Source organism: Marmota monax, unplaced genomic scaffold (assembly GCF_021218885.2).
Source record: "Marmota monax isolate L192 unplaced genomic scaffold, Marmota_monax_Labrador192_F-V1.1 WCK01_AAM20220418_F8-fsc00081, whole genome shotgun sequence".
Classification (NCBI taxonomy): Eukaryota; Metazoa; Chordata; class Mammalia; order Rodentia; family Sciuridae; genus Marmota; species Marmota monax.
The window spans coordinates 6,791,240-6,816,677 of NW_026695234.1; the positions used below are offsets into that span (position 1 = coordinate 6,791,240).

The window sequence follows — 25,438 nt, forward strand, 5'->3', positions numbered from 1 at the left end:
CCTGGGGTCCCAGTATAGGAAATCCAGTCAGATCTGTTAGCCTCCTCACTTCCAAGAAGGGGTTAGTGCAGGAGCCTGGAGGGTGGGGTGTGTGGGAGGACAGGATGAAGATGCCAAGAGCCATCATGGCAATCTCATCTGTCCCAGCCATCTGCTTCCGAAAGACCATTTTCTGTACAGAGCTCTCACTGGCAAAGACCCAGCTGGAGCCCGCTGAAAACCCCTCCTCTAAACCAATATGACCAACTACACCATGGATGTGTTGTGTGCCATCTTTCAGCTCTGTCCTTACCCTGCTCCGAGAGTCTAGAAAACCAAGGACCTCTCTCTGTGGAATCCAGGACTTTGCTGCTTATGACTTCTACAGACAGGATGCCTTATTTTCTCAGGTTTCATGGAGTCACCTGCCCAAACTCTATTATTCATGCCAAAGGTTGGGTCTGTTGCTGAGTTCTCCACTCTCTCCGGTCCTGGGCCTTCTGTGTCTTGTATGATGGGGCACCTGGGGTGGACGGGGCAGGGAGTGATGGGGAGGTCCCATCCCTGAATGCCCAGGACTAATGTAAGGCTTTTCTGTGTGCCTTTGGGGTAAGTTACTTATTCCCTAAGCCTCAGTTTTATTATTGACAAAACAGAGATAGTACCAGACATGAGGTGTACACCTGTAATTCCAGAAGCTCAGGAGGCTGAGGCAGGAGATCACGAGTTCAAAGCCAACCTCAGCAACTTAGTGAGGCCCTGTCTCCATCAACAACAACAACAAGCCATGTTGAAGGTTGTGGCACAGTGCTTAAGCACCCCTGGGTTAAATCCCTGGCACCAAAACAACAACAAAAACAGAGAAAGCGATAGATAGCTTGCAGTGTCCTGTTAAGAGCAAATGAGATTATGGAGGTGAAAAGAATGTTGCAAGCTATAAAGTACTGTGTGCAAGGGGTGGCGTGTGGCACTGACACACGCTGGTGGTCCAGCCTCCTGAGGGTGGGCAGCTCCCTTTGGCATGATCCACTTCTTTCCACAGAACTTCCTGTCTCCTCCGAGCAGCTCCTCCCCTCCCCCAGAGCTCTCTGTTACAGTTTAATCCACCTAATTGAAAGACTGCTGGATCAGGCAAGGAATTTATCAAAGGAAGGAGAGGAGAGCCTGGTGCCACTTGGCTCCTTGCACACTTGTCCTTTCAAATCCTTGTAGATAATTCCATTTGTACAGTAGGAGCAAGGCTGGGATTTTGCAAGACAAGAAGGGTTGGGAGGAGGAAAGAGAAAAGAGCTGGGGAAGGGAGGGATGAAGGCCAGAGACTAGAAAAAGCTCTCGGTGCTTAAGGGTGGACTGGTCTGGGGCTCTCTCGGGCAGGACAGGCGTTGGCAGCCACAGGGAGCAGCAGGGGCAGAAGTGGGAAGGCTGAGGGGGAACTGCTGAGCAGGCGAGGGGAGGTGATGCCAAGCAGTTACAGCTGCTTTGCCTGCCAGAGACAGAGGCTCTGACTGCACTGGAGCCAGTTTTCTGACGTGCCCCGTATTGCACAGAAATCGGCATAACTCTAGGCCTCAGTCACTGTCTGAATGTATGTGCCACCCCACTCCACTCACATGCTAAAATTTAACCTCAAGGTCATAGTATTGAGGGGTGGGGCTTTTGGTGGATGATTAAGTCATGGGTGATTCAGTCTCCTGAATGGATTAGCGCCTTTATGAAAGCCGTCTGAGGGAGCTCGCTGGCCCCTTTTCCCTTGCGAGTTGCAGCATGTGGGAATGCAGTGAGAAGTTACTATCTATTAGGAAGAGATCCTCACCTATTCCAAATCTGCTGGTATCTTGATCTTGGACTTCTAGCCTACAAGACTGTGAGTCATAGATTTCTATTTTTTGTAAATTACTTAGTCTAGTGTATTTTGTTGTAGCAGCATGAATGGACTGAGATGGTACACTTCTCCAAAGTAGGAGGTGGGGAGAGGGGAAGGTGGCAGAGGCTTGACCAGAAGTTTCTCTAGGAGGATCCAGCTGAACTTGATAGAATGAAGGCAGAGCGTCCAGGGGAAGGAAGTGGGGACTACAGCACTGGAAGAGAAACAGAATGGATGGGAAGTGGCAGGGAGTAAAAGGGTGAGACCACATTGACAATATGGTGGGTGTGATCCCTAAAGAATTACGGGAGGTTATTATTAATTATATTTTCATGATGAAAAAGTAGTTGAATCTTCAGGAGTGGCAGATGAGTGGGTGTAACAGAAAAGCTGGGGCAGGCAGGGGCAGGGCAAGGGGAGTGGGCCAAGAAGGGGAAACTTTACACAGAAATTCCTCATGGGGATGTACTCATGCATTCCTGCACTCCTTGTGCCCTGGGTGGCGTGGACATACAGAGAAGTAAGGCATATCCCTGGCTCCAGGTGGGAAGGCATATGAGAACAGTGTGGCGAGTCAGTGCTGGAAAGGACTGTGAGCACTATCCTGTGGGAATCCTGGGGACACTATGATTGATCTTCTGACAATGGGGCAGGTACCAGGACAGGCTTCAGAGAGAAGGTAGCATTGCTCCTCTCGAGAGCCAAGAGATGGGTTTTTAGGGTGCTGATATAAGTTAGAACTTGTCAGAGAAAGGATTATCACAACAGCTCATCTTCATTCATATCTCCAATTCACAGAGGGTCACAGTGAGGCTCACCTAAGGTGACATAGATCATGCCTTTGATACCTCCATCCAATAATCAAGAGGACTCTCTGTTACTGGGCCCTTTTGATGAGGTTTTTTTTGTGGCAAACAAGAAAATATCAGGACCTTGGACAGGTCCAAAGGGGTCTGTGGGCGGCACATGTGTCTGATGATGTGTTGGAATTCAGGATTGTGGTCAGTAAAGTACCTTTCCAAAACCCAGGGACCTGTGGACTGGACACTACTATTTGTAAGACAATATGATTTAGGGTACAAATGAATCTGAACTCAGACCACTGGACTGGCCTGTGACTGCCATGTTTAGAGACAGGTCCTCTCAAGCAGAGGGGATTGAAAAATGTGCTTCTAGGGGTCTTCAGGGCAATTTGTCCCCATCCAAGCATAAAGACCTTGTAAATGCAAATATATTGGCTGAGAAGAGATGTATCACTGGTAAAGTATGTTTTGATGAAGGGGTGATGATTGGAAAGGTCTAGAGCAAAGACTGCTGCCCAGGAGGGATGGGCTGGAGATGTGTCAGAGTAAGGGCTGAGAGATGGAGAGTACACAGCCAGGGCTGTTTGCTATCTTTCTGGGGCTTCACAAATGCTTGGTGGCATTTGAGGGACCACAAGAGAGGGTCAAGGGCAGGTGGGGTAGGGGTGGGAATCCCTAAAGACAAACATTATAATTGTGCTTCTGGCAGAAACTCTTCTGAAGGTTAAGTTAGAAATGGAAGTCTTGGTCAGTGAATTCCCCACTCCTGAGAAATATGTAAGTGAGACAGGTCACAAAAAGACACATACCCAACAAGACATCAGGATAGTGAGGAATGGACGCACATGTGTGCAGGCATTACTAACATGCACGGGAGTATATCAAAGGGCTACATGCACTTCTGTGTCCACACATCTGCTCTTGGGCAAATCAACCTGTGTTCAGCTGCAAAATGGGAGCTCTGAAGGCTGAGAACGGTGATGATGGTAATGATGGTGATTTCGATTTCCAGCTAGCTGCCTTATATATAATTATTTTTAAAATTTAATTGATAAAACAATGCATGTTTATAATTTTAAAGTTAGCATTAAGTAAAAGCATCACAAGTCAACACTACTCCCCTCCAAATCTTTCAGTTCTTTCATCCAGAATCAACATAGCTCATATTTCTTCATAATATTTTTAGATAGTTCCTGCTGGCTTTATTAGTTTAAGGTGCCATCTTTTGACTTCTCAGTCTATGAAATTTTCACTCTTTTAAAAACTTTTCATTAGTACATTATAATTATACAAAATAATGGGGGTCATTGTGCATTATTCATACATTCATATCATATAATTTGCTCCATTTAATTCCCCAGTACTTTCCCTTTCCCTCTCCTCCTCCTCTGTCCCCATCTCCTTCCTTGTATCATATTTTAAAATTCCTCCTAAAAATCCTGAGAAGTAGAAAATATTCTTTCCATTTCTCAGGTGAGAAAACAGAGGCATAGAGAGGGTTAAACAACTTGCCTAGGTTATTCTGTGGATGGGACCAGAGCTGTGACTTCCCACGTCCAGATTTTCCAATTCCAGGTCAAGAGCCCCTTCTACTGCACCTCAAATGAAGCTGGTGATCACAGCACCCCCGAACCTATGGCCCAGAACAACTTCTCCAGGGCAGATGGAGAGTCAGACCAATGCATTCAGCAGGGTTTCTCTTAATAACACTGGCATAGTTAGAAGGCTAGATCAGTGTGTTTACAGTGACACCTCCTCTCTTAGCCATGTAGTCTTGGGCAAATCAACCTGTGTTCAGCTGCAAAATGGGAATAGCAAATTTAACCCATCAATTGTGTGGAATAAGAGGATACATGTAAATGACCTGATAGTGCACAGAATTATAGAGAATTCTGTTTACCCTGAATGTCAGAATCTGCCCTTTTCCTAGGGAAGAGAACTACCAAACGGGTAGTGCTGAGGGGCAGTGGAGTGCCCCTGCCTTGGAGGAATGTCAGCAGAGGAGAGGTAGCAAGGGGACCCTAGAAGGCCTTTGCTGATCTAGGAGGCTGACCTCTTTCAGATCCAAGGGACCTCGTCCATGGAGATGCAAGGCAGGGTCTCGTGGAGATATCCCTTCTGGTGGAGACCAGCTCCCTCAGCAGCCACAGGGCTTTCAGCAGGCAGATTGGTTTTGTGGCCAGAACTCTAGGGTAGGGCAAGAGACCCCCAGGTTCTGCTTGGGGCTCTGTCTTCAGTTCCCTGCCATCAGCAGGAAAGACACATGGCGGCTGCGTGGGCACCGGTGTGTGTGAGGTGATTACCCCTTTAATGTTTAATGTGCTGAAAAACCATTAGACCCCGAAATGGACAAGTTCTCCATTGGTAACTTTAATTATTGTTAAGACTCGGTCATGCCTGCTTATTAGCAATTATGCATGGCGTCTCCCAGGGTGCTGTGGGCCTTCTGCCTTTCCTCCCTTCTCCTGAGGAGAGCAGATTTGCAAACTGCCGCATTCATTTCTTCCTCACAAGTGGCTCCTGTTACTCTCTTCCGAGTCTGGCCTGGCTTGGGCCTGAAGAGGACTGTCTGTTCCTTCTCAGAGGGAGGAGGGGGAAGGGCAGCCCAGCATAAATTGGGAGGAGCTGAGAAGGGGTAACTGCGGTAGGATGCCCTTCACAAAACACTTCTACTTCCAGGGTCTCACTTCCTTCTATCACATCATTTCCCCCATCTTATAGATGAGGAGACCGAGGCTTGCAAAAGTTGGGTAATGGTACAGACCACTCAGAGTGCCTGCTCGGCCTCTCTTCCCTTCTTGAATCATGTACTGACACCTTGGGCCCGGACAGCCATGCCAATCCCACATGATCTCAAACCCACCTCTCCTCTCTCCATCTCTGTAGCTACCTAAACCAGGTGGGACCCCTGCCGAGCTGGAACTATTAAATTGGGACCCAGTCAATTGGATGGTGGGCCTGGGAGATGATAGAGAACAAGTAACACACCAGAGATGGACAGAGGTGGGGGAGGGGATGCGCTCTCCATCTCTCAGTTTCCAAGAGATACTCCCTTACGCCCCCGTGGCTGGCCTGGGACTAGCTTTGGAGTCCCTTCAGACTTTGGTGGCCAGCAAAGTAGGGTTCCCTCTGGAAAAATGGGGTCACCCCTCATCTCAAATCACTGGCAATGCCCCCACCCCCTGGGCACTCTTCCGCAGGGACCACTTCTTTCTCCTGCCCCCCTTTACCCAATCTAGGACGCCCTAACTGTGGGCCCCGCTAGGCAATGGCCGAGGAGAGCCAGGTGCCGGCAGCCCTGCCTCTGGCCCTGACTGTTAAGAAGGGGAGAGAAAAAACAGCAGGAAAAAAGTGAACATGAGTAATGGGCCTGGAATGAGGCGTACGAGATAACACTGAATAATAACACGTCAAAAACTACAAGATGTATTTTTTTTTATTTCCCAGTGGAGTTTCCATTGCGCTAATCCATCACTGTAGAGCAGGCAAGATTATGCTTCCCCCAAAAAACTCTGGGAGATAAATGTGAGTAAATTAGGGTTTATTATATTATTTGGGGTGATATAATTTCCAAGCGGGCCCTTATTAAATTACTTCCTCTGGTGCTGACACCTCCTGCCTCACGGTCCCTGCACCTTCGCTCCACTTTCCCTGACTGAAGCGGCTTCGTATTTTAATGTCTCCCATCAGCTGTGGGTGGGGGCGGGGCGGTGGAGAGAGCTGGAAGGAAGTGCTGAGTCACCGCCAGCCTTTGGGGACCTCCATGACCACAGCCTCAGGCCCCCACAACACCAATGCTGAAAGCCACAGGGAGAGGCCCAGTGTACACCTCATAGATGGGGAAACTGAGGCCTCAGGAAGAAATGCGACTTGTTTTAGGTCACACAACTAGGGAGGGGCAGAGTTGAGACCCATGACCTGTGTGTTGATGGCCAGGCCGGGTTTGTTCTCTGTGAGGGCTCTCTTATTGTTGGTAGGTCTTCTTGGCTTCAGGGCAGCTCCAAGTCTAACCTCGGAGGCCCATGGAGTTTAGGGGTCTTAGTCATCTAATCTGAGATCTAACCAGTGACCCGGAGGGAGGTGTGTGAAAGAAGGCCTATGATCCCACCTTGACTTGATGGAAGAAGACTGTGTGAGCTTAAGTGAGTGACTTTACCTCTCTGAGCCTTTCTAGTAAGTATACTTTGTAGCAAAAGGGCTTGTCACAGATTAGTGATTTTCAGATATATTTCTTAGCAGTAGGACCTTTTTCTAAAAAATGAGATTGCGTCCAATGAATGCTAACATATAAAATATTTGAATGAAGAGTTACTCTGATTGAAGAAAGGAACTGGGGGCTGGAGCGGGGTGAGAAAGAGGGCTGGTTTCACCACTAACCTACCTTCCAGTTCCCTTCTTTTTCCTCAAACCAGCTTGAAATTATGGGGCTCAGTTTCAGCATCTCACCCTGACTCTGCCCTGCAATGCCCTCCTTGCACCCCCACCAAATCTCCAGGGGTGGATTCCAGCATCTCCTCCAGCTCTGAGGGTCTCTGGGCAAACTCCACGTGACCATCCACACAGCTCTCTGGGCCTCAGGAAGCACAGTTCAGTGGAGCTCAACGTCGTGAGCTGTTTTGCTGTTTACTACTGTGTGACTTGGGAAAGTTCCTGTTATTTTAAATCTCTCTGTTCATCACCTTTAAAATGGAATAATAAATAAATTCGATCTCATAAACGTGCTCTCAGTTATAGCTACTGTTCGCCTTAGGAATTCTACCACGTGGGTATGTTTTTCTGAGGGTTATAATAGGTGAAGGATGCTATTCCAAGGCATTTGATGCTTAACAAATGGGTAAATGCCAACTTGGTTTGCAAGGTAAGAGCTCTGGAGATGGATGGTGGTGATGGTCCACAGTGATGTTCATGTACTTGATGTGATGGAGCTGTACACATAGAGATTGTCGCCATGGCAAGACTTAGGTACATTTTACCACAAGGAAGCATTTGAAGAAGGAAAACATGAGAGCCTGGCTCTGTGGCTTGTAGGTCTGGCATGGCTGAGAGAACCTACGATGCCAAACTAAAGGTGTTGGGTTGAGTTCCTGTATGGAGGCTCCAGAAAAAATTTGCTTCTGAGCTTATTCATGTGTTGGGAGTTGTAGGACTGTGGTCCCCATTTCCTTGCTGACAGATGATGGTTACTTTCAGCTCCTAGGTCACTCTCATATCTTGTTCATGTACTCCCTCCCCCACCTGCACTTAGCAAGGTGTGTGGAATCTTCCTGCGTCCAGTCTCCAGGCTTCTCTTTTGACACCAGTGGGAGAAACTTGGCTCTTTCTTCCTTCCCTCTTTCCTTCCTTTCCTCCCTCCTTCCCCCTCTCCCCCTGCCTCTGCCCTTCTTCTTCTGTCCTGGGGATAGACTCTAAGGCCTTCTGCATGCCAGACAAGTGCTCTACCACTGATCTACACCCCTAACCCCAAAGCTCTGCTTTAAAAAGCCTCAATAGTTAGGTCAGCTCCACCAGGACAGTCTCTGTCCCTTAATTAAGGTCAACTGGTTTGGGAATTGAAATACATCTGCAAAATTCCTCACAGCAGTGCCTACATTTGTGTTTGATTGAATCCTAGGTGTGGGACACCTTGCGGGGAGTTTGGAAATGTGCCTGCCGCAGGAAGTGTCCTAGAATAGGAACTGAAGCGTCAATAGGACTTAGAAGTGTGAGGAGGAGCCTCGCGGAGAGAGAGCGCAGAAGAAGCAAAGGCTTGGGTGTGGGAAGGGGAGGAGCTGGAGGTGGTGAGAGCCCTGTAGGCGGGCAGGGTGTTCACAGGTGGGGTTCCCCGAGTGCTGATGTCAGCTGGGCATGAACCCAGAGGTGTTGATGTTTCCCACTGCAGAGGCGCTAAGGGTGTTTTAGGACAGGAATGACAACCTGGGTGGCTTAGGAAGAGAGGGGCTGGGCCACTCTGGGGGTGCTTTGGACCCGTGTAGTCTGGAAAAAGCAGAAACGTTCTCCTTTGCCCTGCTTGAGAAGAATGTGGTTCCTTTCTCCTTCGTTGCGTATTCTCCACTCCTTGGATAGATAAGATGAAACAGTGATGAGCCAGGCCTGTCCTGAGTCCCAGGACACAGCGGTGAGAGATGGACTTGATCTGTCTCCTCTCTGAGGGACTCAGTCATGCAGAGAGGAAAAACAAAGCAAAGAGGAGACTCCTGTGCAGGGAGCAAGGCAATGACAGGGGACACATTGGGGGCCATGGGAGACTTAAGGAGGGCTCCTGACCCAGGTCCTGGTGGAAGGTAGACAAGAAGGAGCTGCTCATCGCTGCCTGCTGTCCAGGGGCTCAGGAGATGGAAGAGTGACAGAGGCCCCAGGAAGGGTCTTCTGGGGATCTCGCCTGGGCTCTGTCCCCTTTGCTCAGGGAGAAGCCTGGGCCTGTACTGGAGGAGCCAAGATCAGTGCCAAGGCAGGAAGAAGTACAAAATTGTTTGATCTGAGTCTGGCCCCTGGAAAAGAGCTAAGTGTCTTTCTGTTGGCAGCTGCAGCAAAGGTACAATCATTAGAAGGTGGCATTTTGCATTAAAATTGTCCCCATCAGCCAGTGACATTTTCTTGTTCCTTCTGGTCAGGAGACCTTTTAGTGCCACAGATTCAAATGACTCAAGCATCAGAAGTTCTTTCCCTCTGGGAGAGAAACCCAGTCTAGTCATCCTGGGGTGGATCCGCACATTAGCTGGGGTTAAAAAAGTAGATAATCCAGTGGGCACAGCAAAGTCCCAGGGCTGGGCACAAGGACACAGAGGAAAAAAAATACACAACAGTGTTTTGTGCAACTGAACTGTTTTGGGTCTATGAGGATTCGAGTCTGGGTAATGAGCCCAGTAGGTTGGGCTTTGCAGGTATATTCATGATTGTGGAGAGAAAGAGCCACACCTAAATGTGTGTGTGAGTGTGTGCACCAAGGAGAGAAGTGCACAGGTATGCACACGTGTGTGCAGGCAGGTACCCACTTGTGCCTATTGACATATGAGCTCCCAGCCCATAGTGCTACAACTGGACAGGTCACCTGGAGACCCTTCAAGGGGCACCATGCATCCCTGGTTCTCAAGCCCCAAACCCAGGAGTCCTCCTTCCTCCTGTCCTTGAGTTCAGTGTATCCCCTTCAGAGAGGCCTTCTTTGACTGCTTGAGTCAAAACAGTTCCCCTGTCCCCTGTTATGGTTTGGATGTGAGGTAGCCCCCAAAGGCTCATGCAAGACGGTTCAGAGAAGAAATGATTGGGTTACGAGAGCCTTAACCCAACCAGTGAATTAATCACCTGATGGTATTGAGTGGTAATTAAAGGCAGGTGGGGTGTGGCTGGGGGAGGTGGGGCATTGGGGGCGTGGCTTTGGGAGTATATATTTGCATCAGTTGCGTGGAGCCTCTCTTTCTCTCTCTGTTTTCTGATGGTCATGTGAGCTGCTCCCTCCGCCACAGTCTTCTGCCATGATGTCCTGCCTCACCTGGAAGCCAGAGGAGTGGAGCTGAGACCTCTGAAACCATGAGCCCCTGAATAAACTCTTCCTCCTCTACAGTTGTTCTGGTTGGGTCTTTTAATCGTAGCCGCAAAACAAGCTGACTAAAACACCCTTCACACGTATTCTCCATCCCAGCCCAAGCCTCCCATGCATTATCTCTATGGGAAATTATATGCTACGAGTTTGTTTATGTGAATAGGATCCTTTCAATTCCTGTAGAATGCTGTGCCCTGAGAGCAGAGCCATCTTTCTCAATCACTTCTGTATACTGTTGGCACTCAGTAAGTGACTGATGAGCCACTTGTGTCTTTGTGCTGCTCCAGGGTGATGCAGGTCTTGGGGGATAGGGTATTGCTTCAGTGCTGTGGGCATCACGATACAGAACAAGTGAGCTTGAGGGTGTGAGCTCCCTGTCATAGAGAGCATTCAGATACTGAACGAACACCACTAGCTGTCCTCACCTACAGGAAACCTCCCAGTGCCATACTGTGGGATACAATCCCCAAGGACTGGTCCCATTGGACCTCCCCAGCCTCACCGTTGTCTAATTATGGCCTGTTCTTTAGACTCCCTGTCTGCATGTGCATGTGCCTTTAATGTGGCCTGTAAGGCCCTTCCCTTCCTTTTTCATTTTATTATTATTATTTTTGTGATGCTGGAGGTAGAACCCAGAGCCTTGTGCAAACTAGGCAAGAACTCTACCACTGAGCTACATCCCCAGCCCCTTCTTCCTCTTATCCTTCCAGGCTGTTCTTGAATATTTATGCTTTTCAAAGTCAGGTTTGACTCCCCAGACAAAACCCAGACCTCCTTCCTTCCTGATTCTGGGGGCCTGTTTTGTGTGCCTGGTTGTAGATCTGACAGCTCTGGTTATATATATGTCCTTGTGTGTTTCCTGTAATAGACCCAAACCTCTCAGAGGCAATGCTGGAAGGTCTGGCTTGGGGGTGCCATGGCTCCTAAGAGGTGCTTGAAGGTTGTTGGCATGTGATGGGAGGTCTGGCAGGAAGGTGAAGGATATGGCTTTGATAGTAGGCTCTTCTGCTTCTGGACCATTCCCCTTATCCCCTCTGAGTTTGTAGCCATCAGAGGTCTGTCCTTTCTGGTGATTCCTGTACTCAGCTCTAGAGCCTCTGGCTTTCCTAGGAAAAGATGCCAAGTGACTGACTGTCCAAGCCTAAGGGGAGCCCAAGAGGCAGCTCAGGATATTGGCCAGGGGTCACAACTCGTGGGGCACCTTCTGCAAGCCTGGCTTACCAGGAAGAGGGACTTGGAACACAGACCGCTGGGGAAGCTTAGGAGACTGCTCCCTCCAGATGGATGGTTCTGGGAAGACTCCCCCGCCCCCTCCCCCAAAAGGCCAGAAATGGCTGAGAATGGAAAGCATGAGCCCAGAAGAACCCCCCCACCCCATACATATTTCATCAGAGATGCAGAGCACAGATGCAGGAGTGAGGGGGGTTGTCTTAGTGGGTTGCCCTGGGTTGACCCATACTGAGCATTTGGGCAGCTCAGGCCACCTGAAGAAGGATGCCTTCCTTGGGGCAAGATGGGCTCTTGGGCTGCATGTCTACAGCCGAGAAGGCTGGAGGGATGCTGTGGGATAGCACCTTGAACTTGAAGTCGGAAGCTGTGGAGTCCAGGCTGCCTCTGCCAGTCCTAAGTACCCAATTTTGGGCACTGAAGCCTCAGTTTTCTCATCTGCAAAAGGAGATCACAGGTTTTAAGCACTGTTTTGTGCACTATCTCATTTAATCTTTATAACATATCTGGGAGGAACATACTATTCCTATTTCGCACTTCTCAGATGAAGAAACTGAGGCTTAAGCTAACCAATTTCTACCCAGCTGCACAGTTAGCCAGTGCTGGGGTCTGAACCTGAGCTCTGTCTAAATGTGAAGCCCATGTTCTTAGCCCCTGGCCATGAAGCCTAGAAATCCCTGCCAGGTCTAGTTCTGAGGATCACTGTGAAGATCTAAAGGAACAACGACTGACCACACAGTTGAGGGGCTCAGCATGGAGCAGGCGTACCACCGGGCTGTGTGGCCTGGGGCTCGGGCTGTCTGCTTCTCCCTGGCAGGCTCCCCTCCTCCTCCTGGCTCTTGCTGGGCCAACCCTGGGAGCGGGTGCAGGCTGGTGCCCTCTCTGCCTGCTTCTGCTGCTGCTAAACTTTACACTGGGCTCTGTCATTAGCCCAACAACAAGCTCCCTGTTTGACTAGCCCTGTCCAAATTTGCTCGGAGTGAGCAAGAACCCATGGTAAGTAAACGGTTTTGTGTTGATATTTGAGCACTAATGAAGAGGCAGCGAGCGAGGCCCATTAATAACTGAGGAGATGATTGTGTTTGCAGAAGGCCTGTATACAGCGTGTCAGCCTGCCCAGGCAGGGCCCGCCTCCTTATTGATTTCCCAATCATCTGAAGCAGTGCTCTTGTTCTCACCCCAGGTGGGGCCCTGTCTGTGCAGTCCCGGGGTTGATCTCCTTTCCCTGGGTGCTGAGACCCTGCAAAGGCATTCGGCCTGGGGTCTCAGGTGAGGATAGGAGTTTCATTAGTTTTTCATTCCTTCATTCAATGTGAGCGGATAGAGCATCTTTTATGCATGAGTCACTATACTTAGCCAAGTCCCAATCTTTACTTAGGGAGTAATTTCTGGCCTGCCTTACTTAGAAATAGAACTTACCCTTGAACTTCCTGGCAGGGGTGTGGCATGGTCCCTGATACATGGGAAAAGGCTGATTCTCTGCTCAGACTTCTGATCATGCATTAAATGATGCACTGTCAGCCTGCATGCCCATCAGGGCCCTCTGTCATCATCTTGGACTGCCTGCCTGCCTGGTCTGTAATGGGAGATGACCCTCTGCCTGGCGCTGATGGATGGCATATTTCATTCCTATGTTGTCCTTACCCCTGAGATCCATCAGGTTCAGCATGGGAACTTCTGGCTTTAGGTTGGAAGAAGGGCTACAGGGCAGAGCTGGAGGCCCATTGTCCTCCCCATTGGCTATAAGATCCTGAGCTCTCCAGGGAGTATCCACAGCAAGTCCCAGGCCAGGGCTCCAGGAGGGCTACCAGGACCCCCTGCGTGAGCTAATTTTTCTGGGCTGCTCTGCAGTGGACTCAGGATAAGGCAACATCCCCTCTGATGTCTAGTCTGGTTGAAGAGGCTGACTTGTGAACAAGTGACCAGAAAAGAATAGCTATGTGTTGACAGGCACGAATCCAGGACTGTGAGAGCAGGGAGAAGGGTAGTGGAGGGCAGGGAGGACTTTCCAGAGGAAGCAACATTTGAACAGGCTCTTTAAGGCTGTCTAGTGACTTATAGAAGTCACAATGACTGTTATTATGTGTGGAGGAGGAAAAAAAGTGGGGTCTGCCATGGGCACAGGCTTGCACAGAGACTCAGACTGGTGTCTCCGGGCCTGGGCAGGGTTTTTGATTCGGGCTTTGTCAAGAAAGTCTCTAATGTGGGATTAGGAGGTGGGGTGGGCACGGGGGTGAGATGTCCCTGGAAAAGCATTTTCTTCGACTAGGTGTTGGTGCCCACAGCTTCTTCTCCTATTGAGTCTTCCTGGGAAAGGATGAAGGAAGGTGTGAGTGGGGGTTCAGACTCATCCCTGCCCTGCCAATATCTGGGAGAATAATTTCGCTACTTAGAGCCCTCGTGTCCTTGTCTGTGGCATGGAGCTATGATGGCTACCTCAGGGCATTTGGGGAGAATCATTTGGGGTAAAAGAATAAAAAGTGGGATAAAGAGAAGCAGCACAGCTCTGAGGGGCTGTCCATGCACACAAACTCCAACTTTAGCCTTGGCATCCAAATTTTATCCCTAGCTAGAGACACATGCATCTCACACACACTGACTCCTTTCACATGATGTCCTGTGAAATGATGTCCTCCTGCTACAGCCCTGGGGTCAGGACCCATTGCAGATAACTGAGAAGAAACTGGGTTGCAGGAAAGCAGGGGCAGATTATGTTGCTGGGACCAAAGGAGTGAGGGAGAAGGATCAAGGTGGCTCCCTGAGTCAGTACTAAAGAAGCCAGCGTGGCACAGTGTCCTTCTTCCCAGGACACAGAGCCTCCTGGCAAGGCTGTTTGGCTTGAGTACCCTCTACCAAGGGGCAATCCAGAGCCTTCTTGTGGGGTTGGAGGAGTTCTGAGGAGTGGAGATCTAGCCCCATGGGCCCCCTCAGCTCCCTCAGCCTTTTGTTCTAGTCCCCAAATTGTTCCTTTTCTCTCATTCAGTTTTCAAGTTCAGGGAAGCTCAGCCAAGGGCTGCAAAGAGACAGCCCTTCTACTGAGGTCAAATCCCCAGGTCTGTGGATGTCCCATTGACCTGTTCTAGTGGGAAGAGGGGATGCTGGAAGTGTGACCTCCTTCCTACCATCCTCACTGCCACACTGTCTCGCACTGCTTACTGCACCACTGAGAGATGGTATGCACCAGCCCCAGCTCCCCAGCCAATTCCTGTCCCCTAGCCTCAGGTGAGGACAGACGTCCAAAATGGAAGATGGCTCAATTATTTATCTGGACACCTTTCCTGAGATGGGACCAGTCTTTCTCCTGATGACCTGGTCTATATCCAGTAGAAGAAATCTTTAGTAAGGAGGAGAAAGTGACATTCAGTTACACTACCAGTGGTTGTAGTATCCCACAGTGGTTCCCAGGTGCAGACATCACCTGGAGGTTGCAGCGGGTATCTGCCGCAGTCTGGCTGGGCACAATTCAGGAGCCACTTGTCAAAAGAAATGAACTTTATTTTTAGAACACACACACCACACCACACAGCTCCTCAGGAAAAACCTTCAGAGCCCAACTGCCACCACCGGCTTCCCACAAGCCTCTCAACCTCCCCCACTCCTCCTGCTCTTGAGGCTGATTGGCTGGGTCGCCTGGGCAGAGCCAAAAAAAGTCCCCCAATGAGCAGCTCTGTGGTCTGAAAGGGTGGGGAAACAGCCCAATGAGCATCACTGCAGAGGAGCCAATCAGTTGGCAGCTAGAAGTTTGCTGGGGCCGCTGTGAGCCAATCATCAGCTGGCAGCTAGAAGGTTGCTGGCAGCTGGAAGTTTGCTGGGGCCCCCTTCGGCTGTGGCTCTCAACAGGTATCTGCTCCCCACTGTCAACCAATTAAATCAAAACTCTGGGATAAGCCCAGGCATCTCCCCTCGCCCCCTTAAAAACTTCCCAGATGGTTTTTATACAGGATGAGGGCTGATAACTGTTGAACTGGAGATTTAACTACTGGGTATTATTTCTCGGAGGCTGGTTCTCTCAACTTACATGCAAGACTTGCAGGATCTGAGGGGCCTTTTGGTTTCCATGAAGAGAAAACCTGGATGGAACCAATTGCCTAAGTACCTGAGCTAGAGGTCAGGAGGAAAAAGCAGCAGAACTTTGGGGAAGGGAAGAAGAGAGGCCCAAAGTCTGGGAGGAGCAAGGGAGCAGAAGGAAGGAACGCCAGGTATCACCTGAGGTGAGATGGAGAGAAGCGGAGAGCAGCCGTGCACCTTCCTCCTGTTCCTGTGTGCTTGTCTGATGTGAAGATTTATTTCTAATATGTCCCATGAATCCAGCTGATAAGAACATAGGTAAGGATAACATGGGAAGCTATTCTGGGGCATGAGAGAGAGAGAGAGAGAGAGAGAGAGAGAATGTAAGCGGGTGCTGGAGAGGGGGAGAAAAGGTATAAAAAAATTCCTAAGAGAAATCTTCAATGAACATCTAATTTCCCAAGAAATTTCAGGGCAGAAACGTGGGAATTTTTTCTCGGCTTTTGCCTTTTATCTTCAATCTGAGGTGAGACCCCACAGGGGGCTTGATTGCTTTTATTTGGCTTTGCATCTCTTGTGGTCAAAATACCTCACAAGAATACCTTAGAGGAGAAAAAATTTATTTTGGTTCATGGTTTCAGGCCATGTTGGGCTGACTCCATTGCTCTGGGCCTAAGGGGAAGCAGAAGATCATGGTGGAAGGGTGTGGAGGAGGGAAGCTGCTCAGCTCAGGGCAGTCAGGAAGCAGAGAGAGAGGGAGAGGAATGAGTGACAAAAATATATAATCCCCAATGACCCTCTTCTTCCAGTCACACTCTACCTGCCTAGAGTCATCACCCAGTTAGTCCATTCAAATCATTATTCTATTTAAATTATTAATCCATTAATGTGGATTAATCCACTGATTAAGTCACAGCTTTTGTGATCCAATCATGAATTTTCGGAGGACATCTCATATCCAAGTCATAATACCTGCTGACATGAGATTGGATATTGTGACCAAGCCAGCCCTAGAACCACTGGTGCTACCCCCCAGTTAGTTAGGAGCACAGTTTTTCCAGCACCTGGAGGAGGATGCTAGGTACAGGCTGCAGAGAAGAGGACAAGATCTGAGTCATGGCAGACTCTGCAAAGAAATGGCACAGGGTGGCCAGGCGGCATGTAGTGAGAGACTGCAGTTATGACACACAAAGAGCTGACTAATATGCCCTTGCAAGAGAACTGTTTGCAGACCCAGAGCCAGAGGGCCATGCGGGCGCAGTGCTGGCTCTCTGCCCAGGAACAAGCATGTGGCAGCGTGGGAGGAATCGGTTTCTCCCTCATTCAGCATTTTACCTTGGCCTGTTGTATAGGAACTCCAACTCTTTTGGAAATGTTGGTAGGCATTGCTTTTGCTCTTCCCTCCAAGTGGGCTGATGGGCTTAAAAGTGGGGCCTGCCCAGAGTGAGCTAGGAACACTTTCTTTCCTGCCAGGGTTTTCCCTGCCTACAAGGAAGGAAAGGAATTCCTTTCCTGCAAAATCCCTTTCCTCCTCCTTGGGGCAAAGTTTACCCTTGCCTGGAAAAGACCTGAGGTTCTGAGGGCAAAGTTCAATTGTGAGTGTTAAGAGCCCAGCTGTGGCTGTGGATCCCTGCCATGCTTGTGGACCCAGCCTTCCCAGCAACACAGCGGATGCTTCTGTCTGTTCGCAGGGCTGTTGAGCCAGGCAGCAAAGGATGGCTCCGTTGAGTTAGGGGAGAGAAAGCACTGAAGGAAGAGAAGGAGGCATGAGTGTCATGGTGGAGGCACCTGGGGAAGTGGCAAACAAAGCTGAAGGAGGCCGGAGGCGGGGTCTTGGACACCAAGATGAGTTTGAACTTTTATTGGACAGACGAATGGGAAGCCATGTAGGTTTGTTTGGAATTGAAATTGGAATTGCAAAAATTGGAATTGAAAGAATCTAAAACCTGACCACTGACTAGAAGAGAGGAGTCAGGGAGAGAGACATCCTGGGGAACTCCCGGGTGACAAATGTGTTTGTCTGAGAGATGTGGATGGCACTCTGAGAAGAGGAAGTAAAAGGAGGAATTAGGGTGGGAAAAAGACAATGGCTTTGGTGCCAGACATTTTTTAAAAAAATATTTTATTAGTTGTTGATAGACCTTTGTTTTATTTATTTATGTGGTGCTGAGAATCAAACCCAGTGCCTCACACATGCTGGGCAAGTGCGCTATCACTGAGTCTCAGCCCCAGCCCCTGGTGACAGATTTTTGAGGCTGAGCTGTTGAAGGAAAATCAGAAAGCTGGATTGAAGATGAGGGGGTCTGGGGTTTGGGGATTTAGATACAAGAGCCACAGTGGCATTAGATTAAGGGAGGGGGGAGGGAGGGAGTAAGGGAGGGAGGGGAGTACAGCTGGGGATACACTGCTGAGAACCTGTACACATGGGGCTCAAGGGTAGAAAGAATGGTGAAAGGGGCAGGCAGGGAATGGCCCAAGGTGTGGGAAAGCAGAAAGTGGCAGAATAGCAAGACCAAGATCAAGGACTAGAAGTGTTTTGGGTTCAGAACTCTGAGTAGAACTTAAGAAGGGGATTGTTCAAAGTGAGAACCACCACTCAGAAATCAGAGGATAAGGACTGCTGATAGCTGGTAGGGGTGGTCATGGGGGTTGGGGTCCCTAGTGGCCTCAGCTATATTAATAATGCTCTTGGGCAGGATCCAGGCTGCAAAGACTTGAGGAAGTGGAGGGCCCAGGGCAGACCTCTGTGAAGCTGGGAAGGGAAGGGGAGGGGGACCAGAGCTCAGAGGTTCAGGGAGCAGGTGTGTTTGGGAGAAGATGGAGAGTGGGGCTGAGGAGGGACAGTGGCTCATGATCACCGGGTTTCCTCCTTGGAACTGGATGTTTCCCTTCCCCCTGGAAGGGGCTGGGCTTTGGGTCAAAGAGCAGCGGTGATGGTGGAGGCAGCAGCTACTTTAGCAAAGCTGGGGGTTGAGCGGCTGCTGATTGCACAGTGTGTGGGGAAAGTGAAGACCACTGGGAAGCAGCTGGGCCTTCGCCGGGCCTGTTTCTCTTGATGTCCACGGTGTCCTCCCTATTCTTTCTGTGCTACTGGGTTTATTCGTTCCTGGCTGCATACCCCTGTCCTTGCACCCCTGTCCTTGCAACAGGGCCACAGGGAGACCAAAGTCACAGTGGCCAGCCTGCTGTTGCTGCTGGCACCACGGACAGCTGCAGGATCTTAGACAACCTGGTGGGACCAGGGGATTGGCTTGTGAGGATATAGTTGAGCTCCTAATTAGTGACTGGCTCTAGGTTTTACTGGGACATTGTCACGTGGTTTTCAAAGTCATCCTACTACAAACCTGATTCCCCTGGTCCCCACTGAGTAGAGTTCAAGCTGCTTAGCACAGCCCAGGAGGCCTTCACAGTGTAGGTGGCCTGTGTCTCCAGCAGGGGGTGGGTTTCCCATGTTCTTCCTTCCTTGTGTTCTCCAACATTCCAGGCCTGCCAGTCCTCTCCCCATGGGTCTATTGAGCATCTTGCTCTGCTGAGCCCAAAGACCAGGATAACCTCCCCCTTATCTCACTGATGATTCCTGCCATTGTCAATAGGCCAGCTTCTCTAGAGAGCTTTCCTGGTCACCCCTTTTCCCTTCAGGATCCCATCATGGTTATTGTTGGAAGTCTACCATGGGGTAAGCTTCCATCTCCATTTTTAAAAATTCCTGACAGATGTTTTTGATTTAAAAAAAAAATATGTACTAGTCACTCTCCTGCCAGCCACTGGCTCTAGGGGAACACTGACACCTACCCAGCTCAAGCTCATCAGATGCTCAAACTTCAGATGTGAGTCTGACTGGTCTGAAATTAATCTAACCCCTTTGCCAGCAACTGGCTCAGGCATTTGGAATATATCTCATATTTGGACTGATAAGACACACAAAAAGAGTAGGGAGCTTTCTGGAAAAAGTCTCATCATTTCTGGAAGACAGATATAGGAAGAGAAAGATGGACCCTCTTTTGTGCTGTATGCCCTCAGGTCTGGAAGGGATGCCTTGTACTTCTGCAGCTGACCTTGTCACTAGACTGAAGGTGAAGCCCAAACCAGGGAGCATAGAGGAGAAACAGGAAGTACCTGAGTTTCCAATCACATCATCAAGCCCATGAGTCAGCTAACCCTATGTCCCATCTTACTAGCAGCTACATTAATGATCACATTTTCCTCATTATTTAAGTCAGCTTTGAATAAGTCAGCCAGTATATAAACTGGCTGCCCAAAGCTTACGAACTGGTACAGTTCCAGTACTTACCTGGCGAGATCATGCTCTATTCCCGACTGGGAGATTCTCACAAGCTTTGCTGTCCTTGGATCTTGGCATGGTGCCTTGGATACCAGTCCACATGTGGCTTGGGTAAGCAAATGCATGAACTTGAAGCTCATCTTAAAGTTTGCCTTAAAGGCTGCTTTGTCATCATTTTCCTTCCTCTTGACCAAGTTTCAAGTCCTTTACAAGCATTCTACCTCTTCTCCCTTCTTGGTGGGCTGGCATGGGGCAAAGAAAGCCCAGGCTTCAGGGACTTGCTTCATGCTGGAAAGTAGATTGGCATCAGAACCAGAGCCACAGATCAGATCTCCTAGATCCCAGGCTGACAAGTACCATGTGCCAGGAACGGTGCTAAGGATGTAGAGATGAGTTCCTGCCTCCACAGATCTTCTTTTCAAAGTGGGACATAAAGGAGGATGCATAGGAATAGGACCTATCCAATTGGTGTGAACCACTGCACAATTTTGGCACAAGTATACCTACATTTTAAAATCTGGTTGCCTGGAGCTCACTTTCCGGATTAGCAATCAGGATCCAAACACATCTCCCCTTGGATTGTTCATTGATCCTAGAGGCATACTTGGTCCAAAGGCAGTTGTCTTTTTCTGGATGCCAAGGGCAGAGAGAGCTGCAGCTCAGCTCTGATGTGACTTGCTGTGGCTTCTGGCAGCCCACAGTGCTCTGTACACTCATAGATCCTTGTCCTTTGACCTGAGGCCCTTGGCAAACCACAGTGAAGCCCTTGAGGCTTGAAGCCTTCAGCCCTCATGGACCTAACTCACAAGCTGAGCCATGATTACCAAAAGTACAAATACTGTCCAAGGGTCTCTGGAACGGGAGAAACTTCTGCACTACATATATGGTTTTCTGTTGGCCCAAATCAGCCATTCCCCACAAACCCACCAACTTTCCCACTGGCCTGGTGGTGTTGGGTCAGTCACATGTAAACCCTCTTTCCTTAGCTCTGTGTTATGATCCTGGATTTCACAGGACCTTAATTTAGCAATAGATCTCTCTGACTTTAGGTCCGTGGGAGCAGAGGTTAGGCCATTGAGCTCCTGCTCCAGCAAGCAACAGTGAGGCAAATTTTGCTAAACCACTTAAAAAATACAAAGCACAACAAACAAAGCCCAAAGCACAGGCTTTGCTGTATCTTGGTCACCTTAATGATGAACTTCTTCTAACCTCATATTTGCACAAGTAATGGGGTTCCTCAGGTGACACTGGGCAGGACAAAGAAAATCCACTTTACCAGGAAAGAGCCTGTATAAGGCAAAAGAGATGAGTGACAAGCAGTGGCCGAGTTCTTTCAAGGCTGGTGTTTGGAGTTGGGGCAGAGCAAGGGACAAAGGCTTCAGAGAAGTGAGGCCTTACCAAGGACTGCTCTTCCCCGAAACATTTCCTTATGAAAGATTTTAAGTATACAGAGAAATTGAAAGAGATTGTCAGTCAACTCTCAACCCACCACCTAGATTCTACTATTCCCATTGTATGCTGTTTCATTACAAATCTGTCTATTCATCCCTTTATCCACCCATCAGTTAGCTTTATTGATGAACATCTTTTCTATTAATTTATTCATACCATAAAACTCGCCCACGTAAGGGTGCAGTTGAATGATTTTAAGTAAGTTTTCAGCATTGTGCAATCCAGTTTTAGGACACTGTTTCCATCACCCCCACAGAATTCCTTCATGCCCCGGTGCTGCCCATTGCTGATCCCAGCCCCTGCACAAGGCAGCCACGGATGGGTCTCCAGCCTCTCGGGTTTTGCTTTCTCTGGAAAGTTCCTGTAAGTGGAATTGTATAATGCACAGTCTTTAGCATCTGGTGTCTTTCAATTAGCATGATGATTTTGAAGTTTGTTCTTGTTATTGCGTGGAACAGTAGTAGCTTGCTGCTTCCTTTTGCAGAGTCGTAGTCCATAGTGTAGATGTACCACAGTTTGTTGATACATTCACCAGATGATGGCTGTTTAGATGATTTCTAGTTTGGTGCTGTTATGCATCAGGCTGCTGTGAACCTTTCTGTACAAGCCTTCATGTGGACCGAGGCAGATCAAAATAGGCCACCCCAAATACACATGGTTAGCAGCATATTTCCAGATGGCTATTCAGAGGTGCAGCAGATACAAGATTGGTTCTGAAAGGCTGTCCTTTGTAAAAAGAAATTTACTTCTAGCAAAAAGCAGACTGGGCAGGGTTTTTCTTTTTCTTTTTTTTTTTTTTTGATGATGATAGTAAAGCCACTTTATTTATTTATTTTTATAAAGGAATATAAAAAATGTGAGTCAGAGATTTGTCATTTCCTTAAGATTCTAAAAGAGCTTTTTAATGTTTTGGAATTCCAAAAATTTTTATTTTATTTTTTATTTATATATGACAGCAGAATGCATTACAATTCTTATTACACATATAGAGCACAACTTTTCATATCTCTGGTTGTACACATAGTATATTCACACCAATCCATGTCTTCATACCTATACTTTGGATAATAATGATCATCACATTCTACCATCATTAATAACCCCATGCCCCCTCCCTTCCCCTCCAACCCCTCAATTCACAATAGCTAAACTGTGGAACCATCCTAGGTGCTCTTCAATAGATGAATGGATAAAAAAATGTGGCATATATACACAATGGAATATTACTCAGCAATAAAAGAGAATAAAATCATGGTATTTTCAGGTAAATGGATGGAGTTAGAGAAGATAAGGCTAAGTGAAGTTAGCCATTCCCCAAAAACCAAATGCCGAATGTTTTCTTTGATAAAAGGAGACTGATTCATAGTGGGATAGGGAGAGGGAGCATGGGAGGAACAGATGAACTCTAGACTGGGCAGGGATTTTCTGATATCTGTCTAGGAGAGATCTTTTCAGATCTTTTCAGGAGATGAGATTAGTGGCAGGGGGTGGGGTGAGGTCCTGAGATAGAGGTCACCACAGGTGATTATTACCTGAGAGACTTTATCTGCATCATAAGAAAACTTTCCTGCAGTGCATTTGCCTCCCCATACCCTCCTGTCACCGGTCTCTCCAGGAGCTTCAAATCTCTTTCTGTGCAGCATGAGTTTCAACTCTGTAGACCTCCTTTGGGTCTTATGCTTTGTGTATGGCTCTCGTGTCTCTGCCCACTAATAAATGTGCGTGCTTTCCCCTGTTAATCTATTGTCAACTTATTTCATAGCCTAAAAATCACTGAAACTTCAGAAGCAAAGGAGAAAATTTAAAACTTCCCTACAGGACATACCTTTTCTTTGCAAGGTTTTAAGGGCTAACTAAGAGTGCCCAGGTTGCTAAAGCCAGAGGGAAGCATTTCAGGAGGACCCATGATGTATGCAGAGACACAGGAAAGGAAAGCCTTCAGGTATGCAGGGGATGGTCATTCAGTCTCCTGGAGGAGTGGGATAAACAGGTGGGTAGAGGCAGGACCACAAAACCTGGGGCACTGCTGAGGGGAGGCAGGTCGTTGGATTGTAACTGGAAGGCTCTAAGGAAACTTGGAGTTTTATAGGCATCAACATGAGCAGAAGTGCTTTCTAGAAAGATCAGTGGGTATAGCACAGAGCATGGGCCAGTTGGAAAACCATTCTAATTGTTAGATGAGTGATAGGAGGTCCTGAGCTGTGGGTGTTGGCCGATCAGGAGGGCGGATCAGGGAGATTCCCCTGGGCGTATGTGTGCTGTGTGTGTTGGGGTTACAGGTGCCAAGGGGTGGCTGAGTGACTCAGCCTCACTCACAGCCCCATGGACACCCCTTCTCTCCAGTGTGGAGGCAGCACCCCGCTCTGTTCTCTATGCAGACCTGTGTGTGGCTCTCAAGGTTAGCGCCATGGGGGTCAGTGCTGTTTAAATGTTGATTACAGAGATGGTGGGAGCTGCTCAGATTTCTAATTAAGATTAAAGAATGTACCCGGCTTATAAATGGTTCTCAGGAATGTATAATTTGATTAGCCTGTTTTCTCCGGGCATTTTAATTTCTGGATTAGTGAACGTGGCCTCTGACTATAGGTGGGGCCGCTTGCTCACCACCCACAAAGTTTGGGGTACTAAGCAATGGAGGGGGAGATGGTAGGGCAAGAGGAAGACAGTGAGCCCTGGAGAAACAGACCAGGCCAGTGGCTCCTCTTCTTTCCTTGTCTTCTTTCTCGCCACTTAGGGACAGAGTGTAGAATGTCCTGCTTGAGATTAGAAAAAAAAAAAAGACCCAAAATATTGACTATAAAAATCAATGTACTCACCTGAATCTCATTTACATTAATTTGTTACTATTTAAAGGAACAGAAGGCTGGGTCTTTCCCCTCCTGTGTCTGGTTCTCTTTCTTCTCTCATTTTGAGCCCAGCCTATAGGACTAAGATCACTTTAGGGAGCACTGCTGGACATTCACAGGGTGCACCCAGTGTTAATCATAATCTCCATAGTAATTTAGGCTCTTTCAGCCCCTGCTTCTTCCCAGTAAGGGGCCAGGTCATCTGCAAGCTCTGGCTGCAAGCTCTACCTCCCCATGAGAAACCTCTTAGGCACCAAGGCACTCACCTTCCACCCTCTTCCCGTCGTCCCTCATCCTCCTGTCCCAAGCCACATTGTGACTTTTGTGGCCCCCGAGGTATTTTTGCTTTCATGGACTCTTTCTCCAATAAAAAGTACTTTATGATTAAGATAATATACAGATGAACACATTGATATTAACTATTAAAACATTTCATTCTTTTTGAAAGTTCATTTATTTTCTTCTGATTTTAAAAGATTAAAACATTTCCAGGGATGTAGGTCCTGAGTCTCCAGTGACTAGTGGATAAGGTGGCCCTGTCATGTCCCCCAAAGTTCCAGATAGGCGGCACACTTGCCTGCCCATTGATGCAGTGACAAGTGTCACATCTTTGGGGTCTGGCAAACTGCCTGTTGCTACTCCTTGCGGAGGTCCTCAAAGGAAGCTGGTGGCCCTCAGCCTCTCTGTACAAGAGAAGGGTACTCACTCTTCAGAAAACCTTGCTCACCATGGCTTTTCTCCATTCCCACTTCTGAAACCTGAGGCACTCCTGAAGAGAAGGCTAAGTGTTTGCTATTCTCTGACCAGGCCTGTAAGTGTTCTTGACTCTCTGGGTCCACGTAGGCTTTCTGCTTGAACCAGCATCTGTCCTTGCTTTGACCCCTGACCACTGGGAGTCTCTGTACAAGGCTCAGCTCTTGGTGGCAGGAGTTGGTTCTCAAAGAGTGGTTAGAATGTCTTCTCTGATATAAGGGGGGTGACTCAAAATGGGGTAGGGAGGAAGAGCATGAGAAGAAGATTACCTCTAGATAGGGAAGAGAGGTGGGAGGGAAAGGGAGGGAGAAGGGAAATTGCACAGAAGATGGAAGGAGACCCTCATTGTTATACAGAATACATGTATGATGATGTGAGGGGGAAAAAAAAGAAGTGTGTCACATTAGATTGGGTAGAGAGAAGTGATGGGAGGGGAGGGGAGGGGAAGGGGGGAATGGAAGGACAGCAGAATAAAATAGACATTATTATTGCTGTGGGTATATACGTGACTGCATGACGAATGTGATTCTGCAATCTGTACACTCAGAAAAATGAGAAATTATATCATTATATCCCATCTGATTCAAATGTATGATATGTTAAGATCATTGTACTGTCATGTGTAACTAATTAAAAAAAAAGAGTGGTTAGAAGAATGCCCTTCATCCAAGTTGCCTGGTGTGTGTG

General features: G+C 48.3%; 1 long non-coding RNA gene across 1 annotated transcript in view; it reads left to right on the plus strand.

Moving 5' to 3' along the window:
* The first annotated feature begins 1,676 nt into the window (after positions 1–1,676).
* Positions 1,677–25,438, plus strand: part of LOC124088803 (uncharacterized) — a 40,471-nt gene continuing 16,709 nt past the window's right edge. Inside the window, exon 1 of the long non-coding RNA XR_006850476.2 lies at positions 1,677–1,843. This is a non-coding gene — a long non-coding RNA (uncharacterized LOC124088803). The remainder of the gene's footprint in view (positions 1,844–25,438) is intronic.